This window comes from Stegodyphus dumicola, chromosome 4 (assembly GCF_044657685.1).
Source record: "Stegodyphus dumicola isolate Sdum_Otavi_A_Nest chromosome 4, ASM4465768v1".
NCBI classification, from domain to species: domain Eukaryota; kingdom Metazoa; phylum Arthropoda; class Arachnida; order Araneae; family Eresidae; genus Stegodyphus; species Stegodyphus dumicola.
In genome coordinates this window covers 54,633,232-54,639,745 of record NC_140771.1, presented here as the reverse complement: position 1 = coordinate 54,639,745, position 6,514 = coordinate 54,633,232, and the positions used below count along the sequence as shown (strand labels likewise).

Sequence of the window (6,514 nt, the reverse complement as noted above, 5' to 3'; positions counted from 1 at the left end):
GTAAGGCTTTAAAAACTGGTAATTTAAAAAAAAAAAAAAAAAAAAAAAAAAAAAAAAAAAAAAAATAGTTCAACATTTTTATGTGGTAATCGTGCTTGTAAGGTGCCTCCGCCTATCCTTATAGTAATCATTTTTTTGTACTACTCCTAAGCACACAAGGGACATAAAGTCTAACGGAATATTTATTAGCCCTATATTTGGAATATTCCTTAAAATGGGATAATCGTTTTGGTAATCGTCATCAGTCAGTTCTTCTTGAGACATAAAAGTTCATATTCCGAATCACAGTTTGAAATGGAACTTAAAGAATATTTGCTAGCGCGAAAATTCGACACAGTCCTTTTTCATAATTAAATACTACTTCATCTTCTGACGAATCCGATAATATACGTTGATTTATTCTGCTGTAAATCCGTCTTTTAGATATCTGAGATAATTTTCTTTTTTTTTTAGTTCTGATCATTTTTGTAGAATAAAGGAAACATTTAGAAACTTACTTTTCACACTCTGTCAATGTAACGCTTGCAAGCGTCAGCAAGTCAGTTCGTAACTGAAAGAGAATTTGGAACGACGGCTATTAACGTTTAGCAGAACAGCTGAATTCTGGAAATCAGAAAGTAAGTACGTGTACTTTCCACTTTGTGGGGTTCTTCAAGGATATCACTATTACGGAGCAATTAAAACCGTTGGGGGCGTTTTGCGACTTTGTTGTGAAGGGGGAAGGGATGTGAAGGGATGTTTCCCTCATGGAGGTCGTTTCCTACCTCCATGGTTTCCCTTGTAGGGGGATACAAAAGAAGGAAAGGTCTGACACATAAATCTGCCACGTTAACAAAAGAGAAATCTTCTTGGGGCATCGGCTACAGAAAAAGTGCTCAGAGGTGTTACATTCTGAGCGGAGCTCGGTTTCTCAAAAGCAAAGAAAATTTGAGAAGCAGTTTTACGACCAATGATAATGATGATCAAAAGTTTAAGATTTTCAACTTCAATTGTTATTTATAGTATAAAATAACGTAATAAAACTGCTGAGTTTAAAGAACGCGTTTAATTAAAAAAATTAAATCATTTTAATTTAAAGTTTGAACATCTATTTAATCCGTTATCTAATTTTGAGTTTTCATAACAACATTTAACTTTGTGTTATATACCTTGAAGAAATGTGTTTACTGCATTTTCTGGATGTTACAAATAAATTAATAAAGCAGCAATTATTGTTAAATTATGAGGAGTCATGTAGCATTGTCGGCATAACGTATAAGACTGCAGAGCGCTGGATATATTTTTCTCGCGCTTTGTTTAGCAGAGACCGAATATTTGTATGGTTAAAGAGGTAGCAAAGTAAGGTTTGAGGAGAGTAAGAACTTAATGTTAGTTCTTCCCATTCTCAAACCTTATTTTCCTATTACAGAGAGGTAAAAAATAAGTTACTTCTTACCTCAGTTGCTTTGAAAAACTAATTCTCATTATTAAAGAACTTACCAGAATATGAACGAAGAAACTGCAATGAAATTTTTAGCCCAATAAAATTATTCTTCTGTTTATAAATTCAAATTAAAGCAAGTTAAACCTCGTACAGACTAGTTTTTAACTGCGTCTGTAAACTAAAATTTCGTTTGTTAAAAAAAAAAAAAATATTGCTACTTTTTACTGCACAGCACTAAACATCATTCATTACTAATATAATAGTGTAACAGATCAAAAAGTATTTTTTTTCTTTTGCAGTTTCAAAGTATAGTTATTTCTATGCTAGGAACTATCGATGAATTTAATAGAATACTTTTCTAACTTGATATTTCTGATTAGTGCCTCAGAGACGGGTAAGTGATTATATTGACCGATTGCCGTACAGAAGGGCTCAAGTTCGAATGCCATATAAGGCATGGATGCACATCATGCCCATCTGTTCATAGGATAAATGTCTTCGTAAAAGATTTTCTGAGTTAACCTGCAACGTACATAATATTTGTGCTCAAAGATATTAGAAAAGTATCTAAAATAATGTTTACAAAATATATTATGTAGCAATTAGAATTTAATCGTAAACACACTTTCAATATGAAATTCAAAAACGGATGAAAACACGTGCCTATAACTTGTAAGAAAGTTCTCTGATCAATAGGCACTGTGAAACAACAACAAAAATTTGAAAATATTATTACTTAGTATTTACAGCCAACATATACAAGACGAAATCCAGTGTAAGCATAACAATTAAATTTTCATATGCAGAATAGGTAATCCATAGAGTAAGATTTCGATTCTTATAACATGACTTGCGTGTGGTACAAGGTTACTTTAATATTTTCAGATATGAGCTTCCATAAAAAGTAAGTACTGAAGATATCTGAGAAACAACATTCTCAGGAGATCTTCATATATCCCGGGACATTACGACTTGAACAGGACATCCTTAAGATGTTGATTTACGATGTCCTCAGGATATCTGAAAATCAACATCCTGAGGAGATCTTCATATATCCCGGGACATTGAGACTTGAATAGGATATCCTGAGGATGTTGACTTAAGAAGTCCTCAGGATATCTGAGAATCAACATCCTCAGGATATCCTAACTGCTTCCCGGCAGATTGCGACTTAAATAGGATATCCTGAGGATGTCTTGTGTTATGGGGGATGCTGCGTCGTCCAAATGTAAAACCATTTCATTATGTAAATATTTTGTAACAGTTTGCGTCTTCATTAAATATGCTTGTGTAAAGAAAGTATTAATCATTTATGGATTATCCCCTTCAAGATTTTGCAAATAGAAGAAATCAGTTCAAGTCCTATGGCCCTGGCAGAACCCATTGGAACAAGGTAAGCAGTTTTGTTTTACCTTGATTAATTAGTTAGAAGTAACGATAACGATAAGGATATAAATAATAATAATTGGTATTTCTTTTTGGACATTCTTCACTCTTTACTTTTGGTTTTGACTTTTACACTTGCTTGCATGAATGACGAAACACGAATTGAATGATTGGAGAGTTAGGTTTGGAGGCAACTTCCCCTTGATAAGTCTGTCTCCTGCCTGCTCAACAGTCCTTCACTTATGCATTAAAAAAAAAAAAAAAAAAAAAAAAAAAAAAAAAAAAAAAGATTAATTTTAATTTGCTAAATTGGTGAATTTATTTTCATGGTTTGGTTTGGCACTTGATTTACTTATGCTATCTGAATTTAAATGATACTGTAGATTAGTTCGAAAATTAAATCTTTTATATGTTTGCACTTTTTTTAATTATTTTTACTTTAAATTTGCTTTTTTACGTTTATACATGTTTGTTAAAATTTAAATTTGTTTAAATCTAAATTTCATTCCTTGCAGCAATGGCGCAAAGTATTAATTAAATTTGCATTTAAATTAAATTTATTTAAATTCATTTTATTCTTATAAATATATTTATATATATACCCACTCTGTTACCCGGCTCAGTGATCTCAGTTTCTTTACTCTTATATGTTTGTAAATTGTACATTTTTTGCTTTAAAATCGATTGAATTATGCTGTTTTTATCTTCCGGTTAAGGTTTTTACGCCTTTAATAAATCTGTATGCAATATCTTTAGAATTATCAACAATTTTAAAGTTGTTTAAGTGCCGCTAAGCCTTTTTTTTAATGGCGGCTGTTCCGGTTAGACTAGAAACTTTCACTATGCTGATGTTCCGGTTTGATTAGAAACAAACTTTCTCTGCCTCAGAATGGCAACAGTGAGAACTTGACTTTCGATTCGTTATGACGCAGCTAGAACGCTGCTCCTGAGATGTAACATTAGATTCTATTCTAGATTGATTAATTTTAGTATTTTAATAAATCTTTTAAAAACTAGATTGAGTATTTGATCATAGAATTATAGCTGAACCACCGCTTGCAGAAATTTAGATGTGGCATTTAGATGCGTAGGCAGCGACATTTGTGATTCGAATAGTGTACATTAGTGCGTACATAAACAGCGGCCAATGATTATTTACATTTGAAACAGCAGACTAGTGGATTTGTTGCCAATCTAGAGAAACTTACCTTCGCAACAACAAAGATAACGTCTTCATTTATTATTGCCAATTAAATCATGCTTAATCCTTCCTGGAATTTTTTAGAGGAAATAAGTGTTTAAGATTTACTTCATAATTTTTAATATAGATATTTTGAGTTTTTATGTATTTTTGCATTCTCGCGAAGTTAGAACTGAATTAATTGAATGAGAAATACTCAATCGTTTGTGAAAAGCTGTTTCTTTTTTTTTATTTGCTTAATTTCTTTTATACATCATTCTAGCTTTATTATAGTGTTTGAATAGAACATGTGGCAACGATTAGATAATTCTATTCTTTAAATGATATAAATTTTGTGCATTGTGAGTTATAAAATGAACGAAATATAATACTGTTAAGTGAATCTAGCGCCAGAGTGTCGCTATGGTAAACAAATAATAGAGTGAATTTTAAAGAATGCATTTATTCTATTATGGCTTATGCGCTGTCGGCGAAGTAGATTTAATTCAATCCAATAAGTTTAAATGAAATGCAAGAAAAAATGCGTTTACTTTAATATTCCGTACAAGGAAGTTATGTGGTGTACACATCAGATTTTTTTCTGTTATATGGGCGTTACAAAAAACAGTGTTAAAATATGTGATAACTTGCTGAAGATAGCAACAATGTGATCAGCTAAGTCATCTTGGTTTTATGAGTGAACTGAGTCAAATATTCATGTGTTATTATTTGTTTATTACAGGTTCTTATTCTCATTAAATAAATATAATTTACATGCCGCACAGCTTGGGTTGTGCATTTTTCCAATACTAACCGTAGTCTTTGTGCATTTGACTGCAGTATATAAAGCATTTGTAATGAAATCTAGAAAATGATCCTTTTGATGTCATTTCAAAACAGAAGATGTATTTTATTTCCCAGTTCTCTATGAAAGCATGCAGAACCTATTTATTGGGCCCTGTTTGACATTTTCATTCTGAGCATATGCCACAGAAATTAAAAAAATTATGCACGATGTTCTATCGATTTAATTTAATGTCTGCTGGACTTGTTTTTAGCTGTGCTGAGCAGCATTTCCTAAACAACAAAATGTTGTTCAGATCATGAACATCCTTGAAAAGGAAACTGTCACTGCAATTTTTTATATCCTGTATAGCATGGCTTTATACTGACTGCTGTTAGAGATATAGTACGAAGTCAAAGATCTAGAATATTCGTGACATTGGCAATTTCAGATTTGGGATTTTTCTGCACATTAGATCTTAAGTTTTAATCCAGTAAGATGTTAATTACAAAATAAAAAATATGAAATGATGATTTATGAAATAACAAAGTATGTATGACCTAAAGGGAATCAAAATGTACAAAAAAGAAAAGTTCAATATTTATTTGTTTGCTCTATTAAGCATTTATTTCAATGTAACTTGTTTAATTTTTTTTGCTAACACTTTCTCTTTAATTCTATAGATAGAAATTCTTGTTCAATAGCAAAGTTGTCTGGGATTTACAAAAAAAAAAAAAAAAAAAAAAAAAAAAGAGGAGGAAGCGGTGAAATTATTACAGAATAAAGGGATTCCTCATAGCTGAAAATTTTGTAAAAATAATCCTGAAATGATGTGTTTTACTAATTACGATACACCAAAATAACGTTTCAATCTTATTCTTTCCCAGAAAAAAGTCTCAAATCTCGCATTTTGTTTGAAGGATTGCATCTAAATTTCCTAGAACTGTAAAATTTATGTGCCATTGGTACCATGGACTGATCTCAGTTGAGTTTTGTAATATGCAATACAGTTGTTGATTGGGACAATTATATGCGGAAATTGTTTTAACCAGTTTATATCTAGGTATGTCTCATGTTTGTTTCTGATGTCTGTTAATAAATGTTATTTTATCAAATCTTTGTTGATTTCTCATTTAAACTACAACAGTGCACAATCCTAAATGTTGGAAATTATTTCTTACAAATTTTAATTTTTATGAAAATTGTTAAAAAATGTATAGAAGCATTTATCACGCCAGCAAATTGGAGTTAATGGCAATCGTATGGACATTGAACAGGTTAAGAGAATTATTAATCGACATAAGATTTACAATATAGAAGCATTTACTGCAAGAGAAAAATTATTTCTAATGTGTCAGCTAAGTAATTTGACAATTGTAGTGTTTAAATATTAATTACATTGGCAAAATGACAATTGTATGTGCTACCTCTCTTGCAAGCAATATATCTCATTTTAAAAGCATGAAAATATTTTGACTTGTTTTTAGTATTTCTTTTCTTTATTTCAATGTAACTTGTTTAATTTTATATAAATGGGAAAAGGTTATCGGATTACAAAACAAACCTTTCAAATGATATTAAAAAAATTAAAACTACTGAAATATAAAATGATGCAATAAATATATAGTCTAATTAGTAATATCTTTATTATAAATTAGCCCTTAAAAATTTAAAAGGGCAGTGAACAATATTTTGACTCTAATATTTTTGTTTATATTTTTTTCTAACTGCAGCTTCTGAG

At 30.6% G+C, this 6,514-nt stretch overlaps 1 long non-coding RNA gene across 1 annotated transcript; it reads left to right on the top strand.

Moving 5' to 3' along the window:
- The first annotated feature begins 457 nt into the window (after positions 1-457).
- On the top strand, positions 458-5,854 carry LOC146997550 (uncharacterized). The gene is made up of 3 exons (XR_015040490.1): positions 458-617; positions 2,755-2,816; positions 5,661-5,854. It is a non-coding gene; the product is annotated as an uncharacterized LOC146997550 (long non-coding RNA).
- Positions 5,855-6,514: the final 660 nt, after the last annotated feature.